The sequence below is a fragment of the Cervus canadensis genome, chromosome 7 (assembly GCF_019320065.1).
Source record: "Cervus canadensis isolate Bull #8, Minnesota chromosome 7, ASM1932006v1, whole genome shotgun sequence".
NCBI classification, from domain to species: Eukaryota; Metazoa; Chordata; class Mammalia; order Artiodactyla; family Cervidae; genus Cervus; species Cervus canadensis.
In genome coordinates this window covers 13,725,931-13,751,790 of record NC_057392.1, presented here as the reverse complement: position 1 = coordinate 13,751,790, position 25,860 = coordinate 13,725,931, and the positions used below count along the sequence as shown (strand labels likewise).

General features: G+C 43.4%; 1 protein-coding gene and 1 pseudogene across 2 annotated transcripts in view; one reads left to right on the top strand and one right to left on the bottom strand.

The window, feature by feature from the left end:
- Positions 1 to 25,860, top strand: part of TMEM108 (transmembrane protein 108) — a 411,372-nt gene that overhangs the window by 361,856 nt on the left and 23,656 nt on the right. The window lies entirely within an intron of this gene.
- On the bottom strand, positions 2,124 to 3,007 carry LOC122445324 (annotated as a pseudogene).

The following is a 25,860-nucleotide window of genomic DNA, read 5'->3' as shown; positions in this document are numbered from 1 at the left end:
AAAGGAAACTGTCAGCAAAACAAAAAGACAACCTACAGAATGGGAATAAATGGTATGGCCAACAAGGAATTAATATCCAAAATATGGAAACAGTCATTACTACTCAATATCAAAAGAACAAACAACCCAATCAAAAAATGGACAGAATAGACATTTTTCAAATAAGACATACAGTTGGTTACAAACCCATGAAAAGATGCTCAGCATTGCTAATTGTTGAGAAAAGTAAATCAAAACAACAAGATAGCACCTCACACCTATGAGAATGGCTATTATCAAAAAGTCTACAAATTACAAACAAGGAGAGGATGTGAAGAAAAGAGAATCTTTGTAGGCTGTTGGTGGAGAAATTGGTACAGCCACAGTGGAAAACTGTATAGAAGCTTTCTTCAAAACACTATAAATAAAACTGCCATGTGGTTCAACAATTCCACTCCTGGGTATATATCCAAAGAAAACAAAAACATTAATTTGAAAAGATACATGCACCTCAGTGTTCATAGCAGCGTTATTTACAATAGTCAAGATATGGAAGCAGCCCAAATGTCCATCAACAGATGAATGAATAAGAAAGATATGAAAGACAGAGATATATACACATACATACATAAACACACATGTTATGGAACATTACTCGATCATTAAAAAATGGAGTTCTGCCATTTTCAATAAAGTGGGTTGGCCTAGAGAATATTATGCTTAGTGAAATAAGTCAGACAAAGAAAGACAAATACTGTATGATATCACTTATATGTGGAATCTAAAAAAAAAAATACAAATTAATGTGTATGCAAAACAAACAGATTCACATAGGAAACAAACCAGTGGTTACATTGTAAATCAACTATACTTCAGTTTAAAAAATAAAATGAAATGTGTGTTATTGTATACAAATAGAATCATATAGCTTTTGGTGCCTTCCTTTGGCCAGGGAAATTCCAGGGAAGGGATTCTGCTGTGAGCAACCAACACTCCTTTCTGGGGAAAGACAGCCTCAGTCTTGAAGAGGAGAGCTGAGTGGCACACAGCATTCTCTACATGGTTAAATGTAAAAAACAAAATTATAAAACAAATGGAAGAAAATATCAAATAGTCCCAAAATGAGATTGCAAAGGACTTTGTTGTTGTGATATTTCCCAAATCAGGTAGAAAGAAATGTAGAGCAGCTATAATGACAGTAGGTTTTATCAAGGTGGGGAGTGTAGGTGGAAAGGGACAGCAGTAAGAAAAGCCACCAGCATCACTGTGGTCCAGGACGGACCTCTCTTGCCTAAAAGGCTGAACATCTGGAGGACAACATTTCCTTCCAGTGCTCCTTTTCTCAAAGCCCTGACAAATGGCTTGCACATCAGCCTTAGTTTACAGCACTACTTCACATTTGTGTATGGTGGGGAGGGGCTGATTTTGAGTCACCCAAAGGGTCTTGCTTATTTCAAACTCAACATGCTTGTAAGAAAGCATGGTCTCCCGATCCCCCCTCCCACCTCCCTCTCTACCCGATCCCTCTGGGTCTTCCCAGTGCACCAGGCCCGAGCACTTGTCTCATGCACCCAACCTGGGCTGGTGATCTGTTTCACCATAGATAATGTACATGTTTCGATCGGGATGGGGAATACATGTAAATCCATAGCTGATTCATGTCAATGTATGACAAAACCCATTACAATATTGTAAAGTAATTAGCCTCCAACTAATAAAAATAAATGAAAAAAAATAAAAAATATAAATAAATAAATAAAAGAAAGCATGGTCTCCAGGGGATATTCTCCCACTGGCTCCTACCTCCCCCAGCAACTTGCCCCTCCCTTGATGACCTCATCCCACATTTGTGTGCCTGTTAAAGAAAGTCAAGGCCATAGAAGCTACTGAGCATCCAGCATGTGGGCTTTTTCTGGACATCCCGTGTTCTCACTTGCTGCTTTATTCTGAACCCTTTGGAAGGCTGATCAATGGTTAGAGACTATGACACTTTAGGAAGGAAAAAGAAACTTTCTGAGTTAATATTATGATAATAGCAGCCATAGTGACTGTACCAGACACTGTGAGAAGCCCTCTCATATATTATCTCACCAAACCTTTTTTTTTTTTCACCAGTTTCATTCACTTTTTTTCCTCATATAAAATTATGTGGTAGCTACCGATGGAGCCTGGGTCCTTGCATGGAAACTGGTGTGGGTCCTTACAAGATGGTCAGTGAATTCCTGATACAGAGACTTGGGGAACACTGTGTCTTTCCAGAGATCAGGAGTGAGATAACTGTAGGTCTTGGAAATGGCATCAAAAGTGGCCTTGTCAGAGTTGCCCAGGGTGGCGGCACAGCCCCTGGCAGAGGTGTAGCAGTCATCGGTGCCAGCCATCATCAGGAGCTTCTTGGGCACAGGGGCCAAGACGATGCCAGTGCCCCTGAGGGCAGGGATGAGGTGCACCGGCACTGAGCCACAGCGGCCAGTCACCTTGCAAGAGACGGTGTGGGGCTTGCTGATCTTGTTTCTCCAGTAGCCTCGTCACACGGGACAATGGAGAGCTTGGCCAGGATGATGGCCCCTGTGACCGGGATAGCAGTGGCTACCTTCTTAGAGCACCTGACACCCAAAATGACATGTCTGTTGTAATCCCCAGTGGCAACAAATGCCTTGAACCTGGTCCACTGGCCAGCACGGATCTGCTTTTGCATGGGCATAGTCTTCAAAACCTCGTCCTTGAGGGATGTCCCCAGGAAAAAGACAATGATCTCAGATTCCTTGATGGGCAGAGAGAAGAGGTAGATCTCCTCCAGGGACTTGATCTTCATGTCCTTGACCAGAGGGCCCCGCTTGGTATTGGGGAGCCACTCCTTGTCCTTGGCCTTACCTCCAAGAGCGCCATGGTGTTTACCCCAGCCCTGACCCTGGCCACAACCCTGGCCCTGGACACCACTGCCAAAGTCTCCACGGAAGCCACCACAGCCTCCTATTCCAGGGCCCCCGGGGCCTCCGGGCCCTCCCACAGCACCAGCGTCAGCCTGCATTTGGTATTTTTATGAAGAAGCCTCACCAAACTTCTTAAGTCTCTATTTTACATATGGAGGAAATGGGGCTTAGAGTGATCAATTGCCCACGATTACACAACTAAAAGCACGTTCCTAAGACACCTGGATGTGAAGGAGGATCTACCTGATTTCAAAGATCTCATTGTTTCTGTCCCCTCAGCTCCTCTCAGGTTCCATTGAGCAAGATGGGCTATGGAGACCAGGGGCGGGAGACTTAGTGTGCAGCTTTTATTACATCAGTGATTCTCAGTCTTGGCTTCACATTAGATTCACCCAGGGAGTGTCTTAAAATCCCATTGGTTCCAGTGAGAAGCTAAGGTTGAGAACCACTTATTAGATGCACCCCCCAAAATATCCTATAATACAGAGTTGGTGTCATCTTAAAAGCTAGTGTTATCTCCTCCTTATGCTTTAACAAGATTTCATCATGGATGATCCAGTGACTATTTTGAGCATTTTATTTACAACTTGATATTCATATTGACCTAACAGAAATGGTAACTAAACATAAACAGAGCATAGCAGCTTTAGTAAGCTTAGGAATTTTAGGTGCTGCCATGCATCCTCATGTGGTGGGAAGTCATCACTCTGAACAGAGACAGAAAACCTAAGTTCAAGTTTCAGTCCTGCCACTTACCACCTGTGTGACTTGATCTTGAAATTCCTCCTTAATCTGAAGGAAGCCAGCTAGATTTTTGAGCAGCAAATGACATGGTGGGATGGGGATGGGGAGAACCTCTTTCTAAAATACCAGAGGCTGGAGACAAAAGATGTTGTTCAAGGGATATGAGGGTACTGATAATTCTTCCTTTACCACCCACCTCTGTGAAATTAAAGTTATGGGAAGCAATCTGATGCTGATTTTGGCTCAAGACTTAGAAGAGCCTGTTTTTGTAACAGTTCCTTAAACAGAACTACATATATTGTTAGTCTTGCATGCAAGAATGAAGGTGCAAGACCCAAGCCTACCAGGGCAGTGACAGCAAGAACCTGCAAAACTTCAGACACCCTAAGGATCCTATCCATCAGGGAACCGAAAGCCAGGACTCCTTTGCCAAGGACTGCTGATCTGCTTCTGCCCTGTGCCGTCTCCTCATCTCTGACAATAAATCAGGCCTTTAATCTAACTCAGAGTGTGCATGTGGGGTCACCACAACTCTACTGCCCCCCTGCTCCTAGATTGGCAGAGAAGTACTAGATATGAGATGTGAACCGGGAGAAAGGTGGTGCAGTGGGAAGAAATAATCACCTCTCACATACATGGAGGCAGTTTAAGAGCCAAAACCTCACTGCTACCCAGTTGCTGTGTTCTGGTTCTCCCTGTCAGAAAAAAGAATAGTATTGTGTCCTGCCTACTATCCATTTGAATCATTCAGCCCCCTTTCCAAACTTTCCTTCACAAGCATCGGGCAGGCACGTGGTTTCTGCCAGATTTGGCTCCTCCACATTCTGGAGAAACGCCAGTGTGCTTGTGTCCTTTAAGGCGGCTTAGCGATGAGGCCACAGGAGGCAGGGCGAGCAGCAGGGCATTTCACAGGCGACTCTTGCTTCTCCCTGTTGTCTTTGCTTCCACCCTCTGTTTCAGCTCATTTTAGTCTTCTGTAACGTTTTGATCTCAGTTTTTATGTTACAAAGCTTATATTTGTGCCCATCCCATTGTAAACCACCTTGAATCCTTTTTGAAAGCATGAAAGGCATATATCAGAAACAGTTTTGTTATTTTGGACCTCCACGTCTATGGCAGGAGGCTGGCAGGCACCAGTCAGGGGTGTGTCTGAGTGAGGGTCTGAGCTGTGGACACATCTGGAGGCTGACTCACGTGGAGGCACCCAAGAAACCTGGTCAGGCGTCTGACAGACTCACCACGCTAAAGGGGCACAGAGGGTGAGCTGGTACCCATAACATCATGTCACTCAGCCTCATCTTCAGGGGAGCATGGCCAGGAAGCTTGTTTACTACAAATGAGTTGTACAGAATAGAAGTATCAGGGGTTTGATAGTGGATCCTAGCAGCACTTTTGTGAAAGAACATAAGGTGGAGAGAATAGGGGATCAAGGTTAGAGAGACCAGAATCTGAACCTCGGATAGGACAGAAACACAAAATCCATAACCAAGAGAAGCCCACAGTATGCGTGTGCTTTCCTTGTCGTGCCAACACGTAACCACACCTCCCAAGATCCCTGCACCCCCACCCCGCCAACAGAGCCTGGCAGGCCCAGCTGGGAGAGGGGTTTAAAAGAGCCAAGCAGCCTCCTTGACTGTAGCTATAGTTGTCAGATCTTACTTTAAATGTCATATAACCATTTTTTACGCAGATATAAATTTCTAATTTGGCTTTTTCCTTTACACATTTCTTTGGCATATGTGCTAAGCACATGCTTGGGGAAGAAAACTAGTTTAATTCTGATTTTCTCCCTTTAAAACGATCAACATTTCACACTCTTATGCATAATTCATTAAGTAAACCAAAGATTCTTTTTTTTTTTTTCTTTTTGATCTCATGGGAGGGAGGACAAGTGTGAAGATATACTTTCTGTGGGTCATATCAAGAACTTCGTGGTTAGACCTATTTCGATCCGGGTAACTTTCATGGCATAGATATTCAGCTGAAATATCTGAATATCCCTGCATAGCATTTGGAAATGGTTGCAAAGAAGAAAGATGCTACAACATGCTGCTTCAAGGCACTTTGTTTTTTCTTTACCTCCTACAGTAGGAAAGTAGGACTTTGTTTAAGCACACACCTTTCTCTAGGTTTATGTTGTTAGAGAAGCTTCTGTTCTTTTTAATGTCTCTGAGACCGAGATGCATCTTAAGGTCACTGTCAGTCAGATAGTGATCACAGCCCAAGTGGTGAGTGTCAGCTGTAGTTATTTACCTCATCGCCTCTCTATTTGAGGCATATGCATCATTGGTATTGAGCATCTTTAATTGCTATCTTAAATTCTTCAAGAAGATTTATTGTGGCTCAACCTCCAAAGGTTGTGTTGTGTGCAGAGGGCATAGAAGCAGAGCAGAAATTTGATATTTGTGAAACAAGTGTTCATCATGTAAGAATGGTCTCCATTCCATATACCAGAGCAATGGTCAAGTTCTAAATGGGAGTAAAGGAAAGAAGACCCTCATAAAACAGTTGAAACTGAGTTGTGTTTTGTTGCTGAAATGTTTGCAAAAGGATTGGCAATTATGTACCACATGATATAAGTGAAGGGATGCATGATGAAAGTGTCTAGATAAGTCTAAAGGAGCTCTCTCAGTAGCATAGAATAAAAATTGTAAATGTAGGAAAGCATTGTGTTATGGTGTAATTGGCAGTATGTTTTCTTTCTTACTGGGACATAAAACAATAGTATGTTGTTTCTTATGTTTGATGAAATGTACTTAAAAGAGAAGAGCTTGAATTTCCTTAGGTAAGTATTCTACCTATTGCCTGGTTGTTAGCACAGGGTAAGTTATAAAATTCACTCCCAGAATCTGGCCACAAGCTGATGCAACCTCACATGGTTTGAGTGTGAACAACAAAGATTTCATGGAATCCTAGAATGAGGAATCTGTAAAAGAGTCTTAGGGATTCTATGGTCTTACAGATGGAGCTGCTGGAGCCCAGAATTCAGAAGCCTCTGTTCAGTCACTGGATACTTGCTTAATCAGTGGATCATGAGAATGTGAAGCATAGATTCCTGTTTCCCAGTGCTCCCAGTGGACATTTTGGCTTCGAGGGGGGTGGACAGGAGAGGGGAGAAGTGGAAAGGGATGGGGTTTAAGGTTGGGCAGCTGTTCGTTTGGCCCTTAGCTGAGGATTTGTTTTCTGTGGATGCCTTCTCTACAGTTCCCCTCCTCACCTTTCCCTTATCCCTCCACTGTGTCCCTCACCCCCTACAACCCTGTCATTTTTTCTTTGCTTTTGTCCACTGTCCTCCTTCCTTCTCACCCATCTTCTAAGCCTTGAAGTGGCAGATTAGTTGAAGTGGGGAAGGGAACAGGACATGTGTGAAGAAAGCAGCACAGACAGGAGGCCTTGAAGAAACACTAAAAATTTAACTGAGGTACTTCCCTGGTGATCCAGTGATTAAGAATTTACCTGCCAACGCAGGGGACATGAGTTCAATCCCTGGCCTGGGAAGATTTCATGTCCTGCAGAGCAACTAAGCCCATGCACCACGACTATTGAGCCCACTCTCTAGAGCCTGTGCTCTACAACAAGAGAAGCCACTGCAATGAGAAGCCCACGCACAGCAATGCAGAGTAGTCCCCGCTCACCACAGCCAAAGAGAGCCCACATGCAGCAGTAAAGACTCAGCACAGCCAAAAATAACTAATTCATTACTGTTTTAAAAAAATTAACTGAGGAAATTCCCTGGCAGTCCAGTGGTTAGGACTCCCCTCTTTCACTACTGAGGGCCTGGGTTCAACTGGGGAACCAAGATCCCACAAGTTGTGCAGGTGAGGCCAAAAAAAAAAAAAAGAAAGTTAACTGGAAACTTTTCCATCTCAAATCCTACCCTGCTCTAGAGCAGGAGTTGGCAAACTACAGTCTTCTGCCTCTTCTTGTAAATAAAGTTTTATTGAATCACAGCAGCATGCATTCATTTACATCTTGTGTGTGTCTGTTTTGTTTTTGTTTTTTTTCCATTTATTTTTATTAGTTGGAGGCTCATTACTTTATAATATTGTAGTGGTTTTTGCCATACATTAACATGAATCAGCCATGGATTTACATGTGTCTGTTTTTACACAGTGATAGCAAGATTGGGGGTCCACATAGCCCAAAATGTTTACTAGTTTGGTGTAGACAAGTTCTTCCCCAAGAGTAGTCTGCAGAAGTCTGGTTGTGCAAAATGTTAAAGAGGTATTTCTGGAAAGAAAAAGCTTCTTGGGTCAAATAATTTTGGAAACTTTGCTTTTTAATCAGAGGATTTCTTAGAGCCTTTAATAAGCTAACATGCACTGTGAATTTCTGAGAGATAGCTGAAGTATACAGCATTTTCCCAAGTTAATTTGGGAACCCTTTTCTTACAAAGCACCTTATGGGTATAGAGTTCCTCAAAAGACACTGTGGAAGATGGTTCTCTAACAGTATCCAAGATATATTATTAATATTAAGTGAGAAAAGCAAAGTGTATTCATTACACACCCATCAGTGTAAAGTGTGAAGAAGGAAACTGTGGTTAAGTGTTTGCTTATAAATGTTTCAATCATCTCTTTAAAGATCCATAGTGAATTGGTAGTACCACTCACTTTGAGGTGTGTTGAAGCTGGGAGATAGGCTTTTCACTGTACTGATTACCTGAATTTTGACTTTGGGATCATGCCAATGTACTTCATTATCTAAACAGTCTGTCCATCAACATAATTAAATTTTAAAACAAAAATGTAAAATGACAAACCACTTTGGAAAACAGTTTGGCAGTTTTTAACAAAGTTAAATATATACTTACTGTATGTCCCAGCAGTTCTTCTCCTAGAGAAATGTAAATATATGTGCATGCATACACACGCTGTAAATAAAATGATGGGAGAGCAGAGACAGGCTTCCATATAAAGCTGCGTTGGTTATGTACCTGCAGCCTCCTCCATTGTGACACTGCCCCATGGAGCCCCTTCTTCCCAGCTGTCTCAAACCACTTCCCTAGGAAGAAATATGGCATAGGCTTGGCACATTCACCTTGTGGGTAGAAACCACCATGAACCACCCACACCACATGCATGGCCTTCTCTGGACTGGCATCCTTCTGTGTGACCCCACTGAAGACTAAGGGCAGAATGTGGACTTTATCCATTGAAAGGCATGAATTTGGTAAGAGCACAGGAGAAAATAAAGACCACAAATCCAAAGGGTAAAATCACGGGGTTAAGTGTAGAGTCTTTTCCTAATGGAGGAGGATCCCTGCATCCCCACCACCACCCTGTAATCCTCCACTGACTCACAGTGCTCTCAGAAAGGACTGTATTTACAAGCTGACCCTCTTGTCACGGGCTGGCTCAGGAGTTGCTTCTTCTCTCTTGCAGTCTGTTTCAGGACCTGAGCTGCCCAGTTGGCACCACATCCACAACCCACGGAATAATAACCACACCTTTCTGAGGTTGGGCTTTACAAATGCAAATTAAGTTCACTGCTGGCAGACAGCTCAGATTCCATTTGTTCTTGGCTCACTTTAGGTTAAAAAGGTACAGAGACCAAGAAACCTAGCCAGAGCCAGAGGGCATCGTTTGCAGAAAATGCAGCGTCTGAAGGAGCCAGGCAGAGCAAGGATGGAGCACTGCTGTAGCTCACCTGACTATTTTTATTTCGAATTTACTAACTGCCTGGACCATTTTCTTTGTGGCCTCTGCAGCTACATTTTCTCCATTATTATCCTGTGGATGACATAGTCTCCTCCTCTAATAGAACAGGTCACTGATTCCTCTGCGCTCCCTTTGCACAGTACCTTTCAAAATTTGGTGAGATTAGAATCACCTGGAGTTTTATTAAAACACACACACACATTGCCTAGCCTGTTCCCTGAGTTCCTGATTCAGTAGGTTTGAAATGGGAATCCAAGAGTGTCTATTTCTAGCAAGTTCCCAGGTGATGCTGATGCTGCTGGTGATCCACACTCAGAGCAGCTCTTCTCAAGGTGCATATACCTCTATTATGGTATCTGTTATATTCTGCTTTCATTGTTACTTTTATAGGAGGGACTTAGATCAGTACTGTCTCGTAGAAATGTGACCTATGTATATAATTCTAAATTTTATAGTAGCTAGTAATACATTAGTAAACATGATGCAATTAATTTTAATAATACACTTAATTAATAATCAAATATATCCAAAATGTTATCACTTCAACATGTAATCAATACCGAAATAAATATTAATCAGATATTCTATATTTTTTGTACTAAGTCTTCAAAATTAGGTATGTAGTTTACACCTAGAACACATTTCAGTCTGAACTAACCGCCTGTGGAGTGCCCCATGGCCACATGTGGTCAGTGGCTACCACACTGGGTGGGACAGCCTGAGGTCATGCTCACTGTGTACCAGAGAGTGTTGTAAACCCTTTAACTCATTTAATATATATTTAACCTTGTATATTAACTCTAGCCCCTCACAGTAACTATAGAGTGTAAACAGTGTTATTAATCTCATTTTACAGGTGAGGAAACTAAGGCCCAGAGGGCTTTAGGTAACTTGCCCAGGGCCCCTGAGCCAGAAATTGGGGGCAAGGGGGCTGGAGCTTGGCATCTGGCTTCAGGGTCAGCCACATTTCCACAAGGCCCTCATGCTCAACCACAACTCCCTGGAGGATAGGGAGAAATCACTGTCTTTGTGGGTCCCCAAGCAAAGACCCTTGAGAGTCCCTTGGACTGCAAGAATATCCAACCAGTCCGTCCTAAAGGAGATCAGTCCTGGGTGTTCATTGGAAGGACTGATGTTGAAGCTGAAACTCCAATACTTGGGCCACCTCATGCGAAGAGTTGGCTCATTGGAAAAGACCCTAATGCTGGGAGGGATTGGGGGCAGGAGGAGAAGGGGACGACAGAGGATGAGATGGTTGGATGGCATCACCGACTTGGTGGACATGGGTCTGAGTAAACTCCAGGAGTTTGTGATGGACAGGGAGGCCTGGCGTGCTGCGATTCATGGGGTCGCAAAGAGTTGGACATGACTGAGCGACTGAACTGAACTGAACTGAAGCAAAGACCACAGTTAGCTCAGATAGAACACCCAGTAAAATGTGTGCTGAATGACTTAATGAGATGGAGAGGATGGTTTTGTCAGACATTCAACCAACAGGATCAGGTAACCTCGGACCACCACTGTATGTGAGTGGGTGAAAGGGGATATTTTAAAATTAAATTTGAAATTGTCTATTCTCAAGCTACTTCCAGGCTAATAGAAAGATGTGAGAAAATACACAAAGACAAGAATAAAGGTCTTACGTACTGTTATTTATAGTGGCATTCACAGTTTCAGTGACTGGAACCAGGAAGGGTTACACTGAGAGAGGCTACCCAGAGTTGGTGAATCTAAAGTGATGTTAGGTGAAATGGAAAGAATGTGGTGGAGTAAGACACAGGAAAGGAATGATAAGAAGGAAGAATCCTCATCAGCACTGACTGGGTGCTGTTTACTGCAGACCTCAATCCCGGGAAGTAGATCGTGGGCTACAGATTTGCATACAACACTTCCAGGAGAGAAAGGGTATGGGAAGAAGCTGAGCTGTGAGGCCTCAGAAAGACCCTATGGAGACCTCGTGGGCTGGGGTGGTCCTCCCAAATTGAGGTAGGAGACCAGTCCTTGTAACCCTACATGAACCAGCCACTGGATGCAGATTTCACAGAAAGGAGATGTCACCTTAATCTGAGAGCAGTTCCTGAAGAGAAACTTGGCTGTATATCTTCAGCTGCCAACACTTCTAGCAGTAATAGCATGAAGACCTCCTTGCCGGGGGGCAGAAGGAGGAATCTGTAGCGCACCACAGTGTTCACTACACTGATTCAGTGAAAAATCCAAAGAACCAACAAGAGAGCATCATGGGTGAATGGAAATCACAGGATAGAATCCCAACGTAGCCAGTTTGTGTGGGAAATTCATGCAAGGCCATGCAATTAGTGAGTGAATTTACACCTAGCTCTCTCTTGTTCCTGACTTCCCTGGTAACTCAGATGGTAACTCTGTCTGCAATGCAGGAGACCTGGGGTCAATCCCTGGGTCAGGAAGATCCCCTGGAGAAGGAAATGGCAACCCACTCCAGTATTCTTGCCTGGAAAATCCCATGGACAGAGGAACCTAGTAGGCTACAATCCATGGAGTTGCAAAGAGTCGGACACGACTGAATGACTTCACTTTCTTTCTGGTTCCAGTATCTATGTTCTCTCTATACCTCTCCAGGAAAGAGGAGAGAGAGATGAAAAACAGAAGTTAAACACCCTTTATTACGTAGTGTGCTGTTCCTTGATGTGTAGTATTTAAACACTGTGTTCTAGATTCTACAAGAAATCTAGACCACATTTGGAGGCCACATTTACCTGTGTGCCTTGGGTACCTTAAATGTTGACTGCCGTGTCTGGAGTGTGGGAAGAACAGCTAAGGACATTTCAGTGACAAGAAAACATCTCAGGACTTCCTTGGTGGTCCATTGGTTAAGAATCCACCTAGTCAGTTCAATCCCTGCCTAGGAATTGAACCTGAGTTCCTAGTCAAGGAGCTAAGATCCTACATGCCACAGAGCAACAAAGCCCGAGAGCTGCAACTACTGATCCCAGGCACAACTAGAGAGTTCATACGCTGTAATGAAAGATCCAACATGATGCAATGAAGATCTTGGGTTCTGCAACTAAGACCTGATGCAGCCAAATAAATAAATATTTCTTAAAAAGAAAGAAAAGAAACTGTCTCCCATTCTCCCTGCCTAGGAGAGAGGGGCAACTACCTTTCTACTTCTAAGCAGGGTGCCTACAAAAATGGCAGCCCTAAGGGGAGTTTTGATGGTGGTCCCCACACCACCCCTAGACTTGACCTGGGCATCAGAGCCTTTCAGAGATGTGCCTCAGTTTTGATCCTGATCTTATATTCTTGGGTTCAGGTCAGAGGCAGAGTTTGGAGTGTGCCTGGAGTAGAGCTGTACCGAGTGGAACAGCCTTTGAGAGTCTGATTCTGCGTAGTCACCCACTTATCTTCTCTAAGACCTGCTGAAGTTAGGAGTCCTTTGCCAGATGGTGAGCTCGCTGGGAGTAATCAAGTGTTATCACTAAAGGGCTTTTGCAGCTGGCAATGTCCACTGAAAATAGAAAAGAAGAAGGAAGGTAGGGAAAAACAGAAATATACGTGCATATCATGGGTCCCCCTTGAATTCTGTGACCCTGAGTAAATCCTTTAACCTCTGTGAACTTCAGTTTTAGGAAATGATACCTACCTCACAAAAGGTTTTATGAGTATGTATCAGTTTGCAGGAGTGAAGTACAAATATAATAATGCTTAATAAATATGTGTCTTACATTATAGTGAACATACCTAATACATGTATGTCCATACATACATATGCATAATAGTGGACATTAGCACACTATAAAGTGTTTCCTACCCATAAATAAACTAACCTTTTCAGAAACTGTAAGAATTTTCTCTGCCAAGATGCATGTTATTAGCCATGATGGGGAATGAGGTAATGGCAACCATCTCCATGGCTGAGATCAGGATGCCAGTTTTTCCAAGAAGCAAAAGCCACACTCAGCCCTCAGTAGATGTTTGTTGAACATGTGAATGAAGAAATGGGTAGATGGTGGAATGATAGTAAGAGGCTGTGGATTTTCCTCCAGGAAACCTTCCTGGGTTCCTCCAGCTTTTGTGGGTTCCCTGCAAGCCACAGCACGTAAAATGTGCTCCATCCAAAATAGTCCTGCCTTACAGCCTACCTTCTGTTGTTCCCTCTTTGTTCTGTATTCTTATCAGAACACTTGGCTCGATGTAGACCAGATGTTTTTATTATTTTTTCCTCCAAAAAACTACATCCAAGTCCACGTTGAATTATTTAGTTACCTATATCCACAGACCTTTATTCCAAAAGAGAATAATAAAGAGGTGAAGGGTGAGTACCCTTATCATTATGTAGAACATGGGTTGAGACTTGTTCTTTCTTATCTCAGAGGGTTTTGCGAAGATTGAGTAAGATGACATAAAAATTTCTTAGTAGAGTTAGTGCCTGGCACATAGTAGGTGCTCAATAAATGGAGATGTTGGAGAGAAGGAGGGATGAGGTAGGAGGGAAGCTTTCATCACCAAGCACACACAGCCTGGAGAGCTGACTTTCAGAATTCAATTGTGAAATCTAACTCATGCCCAAAGCCTAATTATACCTTGGAGTGTGGGTATCCTGCCTTGAAATGGCAAATTAGACAGTTTCACAAGGATGCACAGCTGTGTTGCCTGAGCCTTTTTGTTCCAGGCAAACTGAAACAGGCGGTGAACCTTTGGCAATCAAAGAGAGTAGTGCCAACCAGCCTGCAGCCTGCCCGACAGGAGCCGGGCTGGAATGCCAAGCAGCCTCGAGCCCAGGAGCCATGCAGCCAGCGCCACAGAGGGCAGACACCAATCTTGACGTCAGTCAGTTCTCTGTCACCCCGCCTGCCCACCCCTCCCCCAGGCACCTTCCCACTGGCCCTGCTATATCCCTGCCAGCCTCCTCCCTACCACTCTTCCCTTCTCTCCTTGGCAAACTCTTTTCAGAGGAGGAGCAGGTGCCAAGAGATGACACTAGACTGTCAGCAAGCCCCAGAAGATGTCAGGTCAAAAGCACCAATGCCCTTTTTAGGTAAGTGACTCCCAGATGTGATCAGGCCAGGACTCTTTTTCTTCTCCTCCTGGCTTTGGAGAGTTCTGAGCTGGGGCTGGGCTTCCCAGGTGCCACTAATGGTAAAGAACCCTCCTGAGCTGCAGGACACACAGGAGACACGGGTTCAATCCCTGGGTCAGAAAGATCCCCTGGAGGAGGAAATGGCAACCCACTCCAGTATGCTTGCTTGGAGAATCGCATGGACAGAGGGAGCCTGGCAGGCTACAGTCCATAGGGTTGCAAAGAGTCAGACACAACTGAAGTGACTTAGCACAGACACATGAGCTGAGGGTAGACAGATGCCTCTGTGCTCAAACAGGTACCTCATTCTCTTCAGACAGGTCCCAGAACTCCCCAGGGCTCCTCTGGAGTCGAGAGATCCTGTTATAGTTGCTGAGGTGCTCACTGGACCAGACCTCAGGCTGTGGGGCTGCAGATTCTTGGGGAGTCATTTTATTGGGTTTGTAGGAGCCACTGGTTCAGAGGACCATGGCTTCTAGGACACATTGAGCCCCCCACGGGCTGCCTTGCCAGCACCACCAAACACAAATCCTCCTTTTTGTCCTCCTTCCTTCCTGCTCTCATCCAACCCTCCCAAGAGGAGGCACCTTGAGTCAGCAAGCCAAAGCTGGCACTTGTCTGTAAATCCCCAAGTCCTGGCAAACACTCTCATATCACCAGTTTAGTTCAGTCATTCAGTTGTGTACGACTCTTTGTCACCCCATGGACTGCAGCACGCCAGGCTTCCCTGTCCATCACCAACTCCAAGAACTTGCTCAAACTCATGTCCATCGAGTCAGTGATGCCATCCAACCATCTCATCCTCTGATGTCCTCTTCTCCTCTACCTTCAATCTTGCCCAGCATCAGCGTCTTTTCCAATGAGTCAGTTCTTCGCATCAGGTGGTCAAAGGATTAGAATTTCAGCTTCAGCATCAGTCCTTCCAATGAATATTCAGGACTGATTTCTTTTAGTATTGACTGGTTTGATCTACTTGCAGTCCAAGGAACTCTTAAGAGTCTTCTCTAACACCACAGTTCGAAAGCTTCAATTCTTCAGCACTCAGCTTTCTTTCTTTTTTTTTTTTTTAATATATTGTGGTGGTTTTCGCCATACATTGACATGAATCAGCCACAGGTGTACATGTGTACCCCATCCCAAACCCCCCTCCCACCTCCCTCCCCATCCCATCCCTTTGGGTTGTCCCAGTGCACACACTTTGAGTGCCCTGTTTCATGCATCGAACTTGGACTGGTGATCTATTTCACATATTGTAATATACATGTTTCAATGCTATTCTCTCAAATCATCCCACCCTCACCTTCTCCCACAGAGTCCAAAAGTCTGTTCTTTATATCTGTGTCTCTTTTGCTGCCTCACTTATAGGGTCATCATTCTAAGCTTTCTTTATAGTCCAACTCTCACATCCATACATGACTACTGGAAAAATCATAGCTTTGACTAGACAGACCTTTGTCAGCAAAGTAATGTCTCTGCCTTTTAATATGCTATCTAGGTTGGTCATAGCTTTTCTTCCAAGGAGCAAGCATCCTTTCATTTCATGGCTGTAGTCACCATCTGCAGTGATTTTGGAGCCGAGGAAAATAGTCTGTCACTGTTTTCATTGTTTCTCCATCTATTTGCCATGAAGTGATGGAACTTGATGCCATGATCTTAGTTTTCTGAATGTTGACTTTTGAGCCAGATTTTCACTCTCCTCTTTCACTTTCATCTAGAGACTTTTTCATTCCTCTTCACTTTCTGCCATAAGGGTGGTATCATCTGCATATCTGAGGTTATTGATATTTCTCCTGGCAATCTTGACTCCAGCTTGTGCTTCATCCAGCCCGGCATTTTGCATGATGTACTCTGCATATAAGTTAAATAATCAGGGTGACAATTTACAGCCTTGAAGTACTCCTGTCCCAATTTGGAACAAGTCTGTTGTTCCATGTCCGGTTCTAAGTGTTGCTTCTTAACCTGCATACAGATTTCTCAGGAGGCAGGTAAGGTGGTCTGCTATTCCCATCTCTTTAAGAATTTTCCAGTTTGTTGTGATCTACACAGTCAAAGACTTTGGTGTAATCAGTAAAGCAGAAGTAGATGTTTTTGTGGTATTCTCTTCCTTTTTCTATGATCCAGCGGATGTTGGCAATTTGATCTCTGGTTCCTCAGCCTTTTCTAAATCCAGCTTGAACATCTGTAAGTTCACAGTTCACATACTGTTGAAGCCTGACTTGGAAAATTTTGAGCATTATCTTGCTAGTGTGTGAGATATGGGTCAGCAGTGGCCTGCTGCAGGGATAGGGGCTCTGGGTGCAGCCACCTGGGTCACACAGCCTGTTGCATAAGCCCTCTTGGAGGAGGTCGCCATTAACCCCATCATAGAGCCGCCAAGCAGATAACCCACAAACTGCAGAACAATTATACTAAAGAAATTCTCACACATACATTGACATGAATCAGCCACAGGTGTACATGTGTACCCCATCCCAAACCCCCCTCCCACCTCCCTCCCCATCCCATCACTTTGGGTTGTCCCAGTGCACCCACTTTGAGTGCCCTGTTTCATGCATCGAACTTGGACTGGTGATCTATTTCACATATGGTAATATACATGTTTCAATGCTATTCTCTCAAATCATCCCACCCTCACCTTCTCCCACAGAGTCCAAAGAAAGTTCTCCCACACAAAGAAAGTTCTAGGACCCACAACAGATTTCCCAACATGGGGGTCTGGCAAAGGGACTGAGAATCCCCAGAGAATTTGACTTTGGAGGCCAGTGGGATGTTATTACAGAGCTTCCACAGGACTGGGGAAACAGACTCTTGGAGGGCACAAACAAAACCTTGTGCACACCAGGACCCAGGAGGAAGGAGCAGTGACCCCACAAGAGACTGACCCAGACTTGCCTGTGAGTGTCCAGGAGTCTCCAGCAGAGGCATGGGTCGGTGGTGGCCTGCTGCAGGGTCAGAGGCGCTGAGTGTGGCAGTGCGTGCATGGAACCTTTTAAAGGAGGTTGCCATTATCTTCATTACCTCCACCATAGTTTGGCCTCAGGTCAAACAACAGGGAGGGAGCATAGCCCTAAATTGGATTAAAGATTTACTGAGCATGGCCCCACCCATCAGAGTAAGACCCAGTTTTCCCCACAGTCTGTTTCTCCCATCAGGAAGCTACCATAAGCCTCTTATCCTTATCTGTCAGAGGGCTGACAGAATGTAAACCACAGTCACAGAAAACTAATCAAGCTATTCACATGGACCACAGCCTTGTCTAACTCAGTGAAACTATGAGCCAAGCAAGACGGACGGATCATTGGGGAGAGTTCTGACAAAACGTGGCCCTGAAGAAGGGAATTGCAAACCATTTCAGTATTCTTGCCTTGAGAACCCCATGAACAGTATGAAAAGGCAAAAAGATATCACCGGTTAGAACTTTGGAAAGGCATGAAGGCTGATTTGCTTAGGGGATGAGGAACAGAACTAGCAGTGGTGGGTGCAGCAGTGGGAGGGGGTCTCGGGAGAATCTGCAGGAAGCTTGTTCCATGCATCTCAGCCTTCTTCTGCCTCCTGTCTTATGTGTTGTGTGTCCATTTGAACCTATTAATGTTAATCATTAAGATAAGCAAAGTGAAAACAAGATATGTGTGCATGTACACACACACACACACAACCATAATGCCATGTCTCAGGACTCACATAGTTTACTGTTTTCTTCTGTTGACATTGTCTTCAAAATAAACATCTATAATTTGTGGCAAGCATTTGGCTGCAAATACCTTAAATGACTGGAATCCTCTAAGTTTTCTTTTACCCTCTCATCTTTTACAGAAAACATTATTGTGCCCCTAGTACAAGTCAGTGAACTAAGTTCTAGGGTTCAAGATACTGAATAAGCTCATGGCCCTAGGGGACTGACCCAAATGTAGTAGAAGATAAAACAAAAGTTTTCACCTGTTGCATCCAGGCCTCAGTGGGGCCTCTGTGCCTCTGTGTCGTGTTCTCATCCCTGAAAGCACACTAAAGTTAGGCATGATATTCCTTATGTACAAGAAGGAAAACAAAGCTGAACTCATCTGCCTAAGGTCCCACTATTAGGACCTTCCAGAGCCAGGATGGGCCTAAATCCCACTGACCGCAGGTCCATCCCTGCCCTCCCATGACACCCTCGGCTGAAGGGTTCTGTGGGGGAAAGGGCCATGTATGAATGGGAGCAAATTGCCTTGTGAGTACTGGACAGGGAGCCACCAATTCCAGCTGGACAAATTGAGGAACCATGATCTCGTCAAGACAAGGTGACAGTGAGGTTGGGTTTTTGGAGAGGGATCCAAGCAGGAAAAGGATATGGGCAGAAACTTTGATTGGTTGTATAACCATATCCAATACCTCATACAGTTTGCGTGTTTAGACAGCAGGGCAATGTAGCCCCATGGTAATGAGACATAAGCTTTGGTTTCCATGCAGACTGCTTCCTTGGTCAAGAGTGTTTATATTACACATGTAGCATGTATATAAACTAATCCCTCAGTTGAAATTTGAACAGGTTAAAAAAACTATGTGTTCAGGCTGTTAGTCTCCCTGACCATTTCCCCTCCAAACTCCACACTCTGTATGAAAAGACTTTAAATGGTGAGAAGCAGAGGGGATGGATGGATAGATAGATAGATAGATAGATAGATAGATAGATAGATAGATAGATAGATAGATAGATAGATAGATAGATAGATAGATAGATGTGACAATAGTCACTCCCCTCTGTAAGTGGGCTCCAAAATGCGTCTGTGGACACATGATCTAACACCAAGGCTCTGGGAAAGTTGCCTGCAAACCTCCCTTCAGCTAACTTTCCTTCCAGGACACACTCTCACATGTCCCTGCTGTCTTACCTCCGTGGAACTTTTTTTAAAATGTCAGGCTAGATTTTTGTTTTGGGTTTCTGTTGGGTTTTTTTTTCTTTTTTTTTTTTTTTTCCATAATTTTTATTTATTTATTTTTGGCTGTACTGGCTCTTCGTTGCTGTGTGCAGGCTTTTCTCTAGTTGCGGTGAGCCGGGGCTACTCTTTGTTGCAGTATTCAGGCTTCTCATTGAAATAGCTTCTCTTGTTGCAGAGAATGGGCTCTAGAGCACAGGCTTAGTAGTTGTGGTACACAGGCCTAGTTGCTCTGAGGTATATGGAATCTTCCTGGACCAGGGATCAAACCCATGTCCCCTGCATTGGCTGATGGATTCTTATCCACTGCACCATCAGGGAAGTCCCAGAATAGTTTTGAACTTACAGAAAAATTGCAGAGTAAAACAGAGAGATTCTATATAGCCCGCAGCCAGTTCCCACTATAATCAGTGTCTTACAATGCTGGTGTATATCTGTGTACACAATTAATGAGTCAATATTGATACATTATTATTAATTGAAGTCCAAACTTTTACTCACATCTCCTTCATTTTCCCCCAGTGTCCTTCTTCTGTTCCAGGAACCCAGCCAGGATTCCACTTTACATTTAGCTGTCGTGTCTCCTTAGACACCTTTCGGCTGTGAGTTTCTCAGACTTCCCTTGTTTTTGATGACCTTGGTGAGGAGTACTGGTCAGATATTTTGTGGCATGTCCCTCATTTGGGATTTTCAGATGTTTTTCTCATCATTAGACTGGGGATATAGGTTTGGAAAATGAGAGCTACAGAGGTAAAGTGCCATCTTCATGTCCAGGGTGCATACTGTGACCATGACCTTGATCACCTGGCTGAGGTAGTGTCTGTCAGGTTCTCTACTGTAAAGCATGGAACATTTTTATGAGTCTTTTGCTTTTGGTTTAGGAGAGTACAAAGTAGTCTGGACTGGTGCATTTGTGTTCTTTCCCATGATGTCAGCGAGATTTTCCTAAATATTAATGATCCTGTTATTTTATTAGAAACTGAGCTGACCTTTTCATTCCTCTAGTTTTGACTCCTGTTGTTTGGAGAAAGTCTTTGAGAAAACATCTTTGATGTGTAGATTTGTTCCCCTGTCACAGATGGTTCTCTTCCCTTCCAGAATGACAGCTCTTTGAAGCAAATGGTCATATATGTCTTCAATATGTAGGCACCATATATACTTACATATACTCTTTGAACTCATCTCTTCAATGTGTGGTCACGTTATGCTAGCCTCCACCTCATTCCATCCGTGCCCTGGTCCACAAAGTACCTAGATGCCAGGAACTTCATGCCCCTGTTAGTACGCATTTGTTCCTTCCTTTCTTTGATGTTAAGTTAAAGTGTTAGTCACTCAGTCGTGTCTGACTCTGCAATCGCATGGACTGTAGCCTGCCAGACTTCTCTGTCCATGAAATTCTCCAGGCAAGAATACTGGAGTGGGTAGTCATTCCCTTCTCCGGGGGCAGGTGGGAATTGTAACTGTAGATTAGAAAAATCATGATGCTGAAGAAGGAGCCCAGAAGTGAGCTATTTCCCTTTGCTTGTATCTGGGCAGGAAACAAAAGTAAGGGACCCAAGACACTTTCAGCCTGTTGAGCCCCAGCACTTAAAACCTCTGATGTTTAAATCCAGGGGTTTTAAAATGAAAGAACTTTAATTTCACTTCTACAAAGACAGTATACAAGTTACTATTACTGCCTAACAAACTGCCTCAAAACTTCAACATTAATCATTCATTTTGCTCATAAATCTAGTTTGGGGCATCACTTGTCTCTGCTCCATCTGGACTCAGCTGGGGTAGCCCACATAGGGTTGAGGATGGCCCACTCCCCTGGCTGGCAGTCGGTGCTGACTTCATCTAGAAGTTCAAGCTGGAACTGAAGGCCAGGGACTCAGCCCCTTTCCAGATGGGCCCCTTCGTGGACTGCTCAGGCTTGCTTACGTCATGGTGGCTGACTTCTGAGAGAATACCCAAGAGTAAGGACTTGGAGGAAGCAGTACCATCTTTTATGACCTGGCCTCAGAAATCATGTCGCATCACTTCAGCCATAGTCACAAACCCACCCAGATTCCAGGGAATGGAACACAGACTTCACCTTTCAGTAGGAGTGCTGAAGTTACATTTAGGAAGAGTAAGGTGGTTGGGCTGTGTTACAGTGGTTATTTTTGGAAAATAAAAGCTGGTTAGCGATTGATTTAGAAGAGTTTTCTTTTTTCCCAGTTTTATTTCAATATAATTGACATATAACATTGTATTACCTCATAATAATTTGATATGTGAATATATTGTGAAGTGATTACTGCAATAAGTTTAGTTAACATCAGTCACCCCACATAGTTACAAGTTTTTTATATGAAGAGAACTTTTAAGATTTAGTCTCTTGAAAGAGAAAGTGAGTGAAAACACATAATTTTTTTTACATGATGAGTATATTTATGAAATGCACACATGTAACATTTATGAAAATGTACACATGTAAAGTGACTTATAATCCACATCAACAGAAAATTGGATTAAAGATTTACTGAACATGGCCCCGCCCATCAGAACAAGACCCAGTTTCCCCATCAGTCAGACTCCCATCAGGAAGCTTCCATAAGCCTCTTATCCTTATCCATCAGAGGACAGAAAGAATGCAAACTACAACCACAGAACACTAACCGAACTGATCACATGGACCACAGCCTTTTCTAGCTCAATGAAACTATGAGCCATGCAATATAGGGCCACCCAAAATGGACAGGTGATGGCAGAGGGTTCTGACAAAATGTAGTTCACTGGAGAAGGGAATGGCAATCCACTTCAGTATTCTTGCAATGAGAACCCTATGAACAGTATGAAAAGCAAAAAGGTATGACACTGAAAGATGAACTCTCTAGGTCGGTAGGTGCCCAATATGCTACTGGAGAAGAGTGGAGAAATAACTCCAGAAAGAATGAAGAGACAGAGCCAAAGCAAAAACAGCACTCCAGTGTGGATGTGACAGGTGGTGGAAATAAAGTCCAATACTGTAAAGAACAATATTGCATAGGAACCTGGAATGTTAGCTCCATGAATCAAGGCAAATTAGAAGTGGTCAAACAGGAGATGGCAAGAGTGAACATTGACATTTTAGGAATCAGTGAACTAAAATGGACTGGAATAGGTGAATTTAACTCAAATGACCATTATATCTACTACTTGGGCAAGAATCCCTTAGAAGAAGTGGACTAGCCATCAGTCAACAAAAGAGTCCAAAATGTCGTACTTGGATGAAATCTCAAAAACAACAGAATGATCTCTGTTCGTTTCCAAGGCAAACCATTCAATATTACAGTAATCCAAGTCTATGCCCCGGCCAGTAATGCTGAAGAAGCTGAAGTTGAATGGTTTGAAAGACCTACATGACCTTCTAGAACTAACACCCAAAAAAGATGTCCTCATCCTTATAGGAGACTGGGATGCAAAAGTAGGAAGTCAAGAGCTGACTGGAGTAACAGGCAAATTTGGCCTTGGAGTACAAAATGAAGCAAGTCAAAGGTGAACAAAGTTTTGCCAAGAGAACGCATTGGTCATAGCAAACATCCTCTTCCAGCAACACAAGAGAAGACTCTACACATGGACATCACCAGATGGTCAACACTGAAATCAGATTGATTATATTCTTTGCAGCCAAAGATGAAGAAGCTTTATACAGACAGCAAAAACAAGACCAGGAGCTGACTGTGGCTTAGATCATGAACTCCTTATTGCAAAATTCAGACTTAAATTGAAAAAGTAGGGAAAACCACTAGATCATTCAGGTATCAGTTCAGTCACTCGGTTGTGTCCGACTCTTTGTGACCCCATGAACCGCAGCACACCAGGCCTCCCTGTCCATCACCAACTCCTGGAGTTTACCCAAACCCATGTCCATAGAGTTGGTAATGCCATCCAACCATCTCATCCTCTGTCGTCCCCTTTTCCTCCTGCCTTCAATCTTTCCCAGCATCAGGGTCTTTTCCAGTAAGTCAGCTCTTCACATCAGGTGGCCAAAGAATTGGAGTTTCAGCTTCAACATCAGTCCTTCCAATGAATATCCAGGACTAATCTCCTTTAGGATGGACTGGTTGGATCTCCTTGCAGTCCATGGGACTCTCAAGAGTCTTCTCCAACACCACAGTTCAAAAGCATCAATAAATCAAATCCCTTATGATTATACAGTGGCAGTGACAGACAGATTCAAGGGATCAAGACCGTCCCCAAGAAAAGGCAAAATGGTTGTCTCAGGAGGCCTTACAAATAGCTGAGAAAAGAAGAGATGATAAAGGCAAAGGAGAAAAGGAAAGATATGCCCATTTGAATGCAGAGTTCCAAAGAATAGCAAGAAGAAATAAGAAAGCCTTCCTCAGTGATCAATGCAGAGAAATAGAGGAAAACAATAGAATGGGAAAGACTAGAGATCTCTTCAAGAAAATTACAGATACCAAGGGAACACTTCTTGCAAAGATGACCACAATAAAGGACAGAAGTGGTATGGACCTAACAGAAGCAGAAGACAATAAGAAGAGGTGGCAAGAATACACAGAAGAACTATACAAAAAAGATCTTCTTGACCCAGATAACCACGATGGTATGATCACTAACCTAGAGCCAGACATTCTAGAATGTGAAGTCAAGTGGGCCTTAGGACACATCACTAAGAACAAAGCTAAAGGAGGCGATAGAATTCCAGTTGAGCTATTTCAAATCCTAAAAGATGATACTGTGAAAGTGCACTCAATATGCCAGCACATCTGGAAAACTCAGCAGTGGCAACAGGACTGGAAAAGATCAGTTTTCATTCCAATTCCAAAGAAAGGCAATGCCAAAGAATGTACAAACTACCACACAATTGCACTCATCTCACACACTAGCAAAGAAATGCTGAAAATTCTCCAAGCCAGGCTTCAACAGTACATGAACCAAGAAATTCCAGATATTCAAGCTGGATTTAGAAAAAGCAAGGGTACCAGACATCAAATGGCGAACATCCATTGGATCATCAAAAAAGCAAGAAAGTTCCATAAAAACATCTTCTTTTGCTTTATTGACTACACCAAAGCTTTTGACTGTGTAGATCACAACAAACTGGAAAATTCTTAAAGAGATGGGAATACCAGACCACCTGACCTGCCTCCTGAGAAAACTGTAGGCAAGTCAAGAAACAGCAGTTAGAACCGGACATGGAACAACAGACTCATTCCAAATCGGGAAAGGAATACATCAAAGCTGTATACTGTCACCCTGCTTATTTAACTTATATGCAGAGTACATCATGTGAAATGCCAAGCTGGATGAAGCACAAGCTGGAATAAAGATTGCTGGGAGAAATATCAATAACCTCAGATATGCCATTGACACCACCCTTATGGCAGAAAGCGAAGAACTAAAGAGTCTCTTGATGAAAGTGAAAGAGGAGAGTGAAAACGTTGGCTTAAAACTCAACATTCGGAAAACTAAGATCATGGCATCCAGTTCCATCACTTCATGGCAAATAGATGGGGAAACAGTGGAAAGAGTGGCTGACTTTATTTTTGGGGGCTCCAAAATCACTGCAGATGGTTACTGCAGCCATGAAATTAAAAGATGCTTGCTCCTTGGAAGAGAAGCTATGACCAACCTAGACAGCATATTAAAAAGCAGAGACATTACTTTATTAACAAAGGTCCATCTAGTCAAAGCTATGGTTTTTCCCGTAGTCATGTATGGATGTGAGAGTTGGACTATAAAGAAAGCTGAGCGCCGAAGAATTGATGCTTTTGAACTGTGGTGTTGGAGAAGACTCTTGGGAGTGTCTTGGACTGCATGGAGATCCAACCAGCCATTCCTAAAAGAAATCAGTCCTGAATATTCATTGGAAGGACTGATGCTGAAGCTGAAACTCCAATACTTTGGGCACCTAATGCAAAGAATTGACTCATTGGGAAAGACCCTGATGCTGGGAAAGACTGAAGGCAGGAGGAGAAGGGGACAACAGAGAATGAGATGGTTGGATGGCATCACCAAGGTGATGGACATGAGTTTGAGAAAGCTCCGGAAGTTGGTGATGAACAGGAAGGCTGGCATGCTGCAGTCCATGGGGTCACAAATAGTCGGACACAGCTGAGCTACTGAACTGTACTGAACATCTAAGATTTACTCTCTTAGCAACTTTCAAATGCACAATAGGTACTGTAGCCCACCAGCCTCCTCTGTCTGTGAGATTTTCCAGGAAAGAATACTGGAGTGAGTAGCCATTCCCTTCTCCAGGGATTATGAACTATAGACACTATGCTATACGTTACACCCAAAATTTATTTATTATAACTGGAATTTTGACTACCTTACCCCATTTCCCCTGTGCTCTGTTCCCCACCTATGGTAACCACCAGTGTGTTCTGTATTTCTGAGTTTGATTTTTATTTTATTATAATTTTATTTAGTTATTTATTTTTGGCTGTGCTGGGTCTGCATTGATGAACAGGCTTTTTTTTTTATCCATTTATTTTTATTAGTTGGAGGCTAATTACTTTACAACATTGTAGTGGGTTTTGTCATACATTGACATGAATCAGCCATGGATTTACATGTATTCCCCATCCCGATCCCCCCTCCCA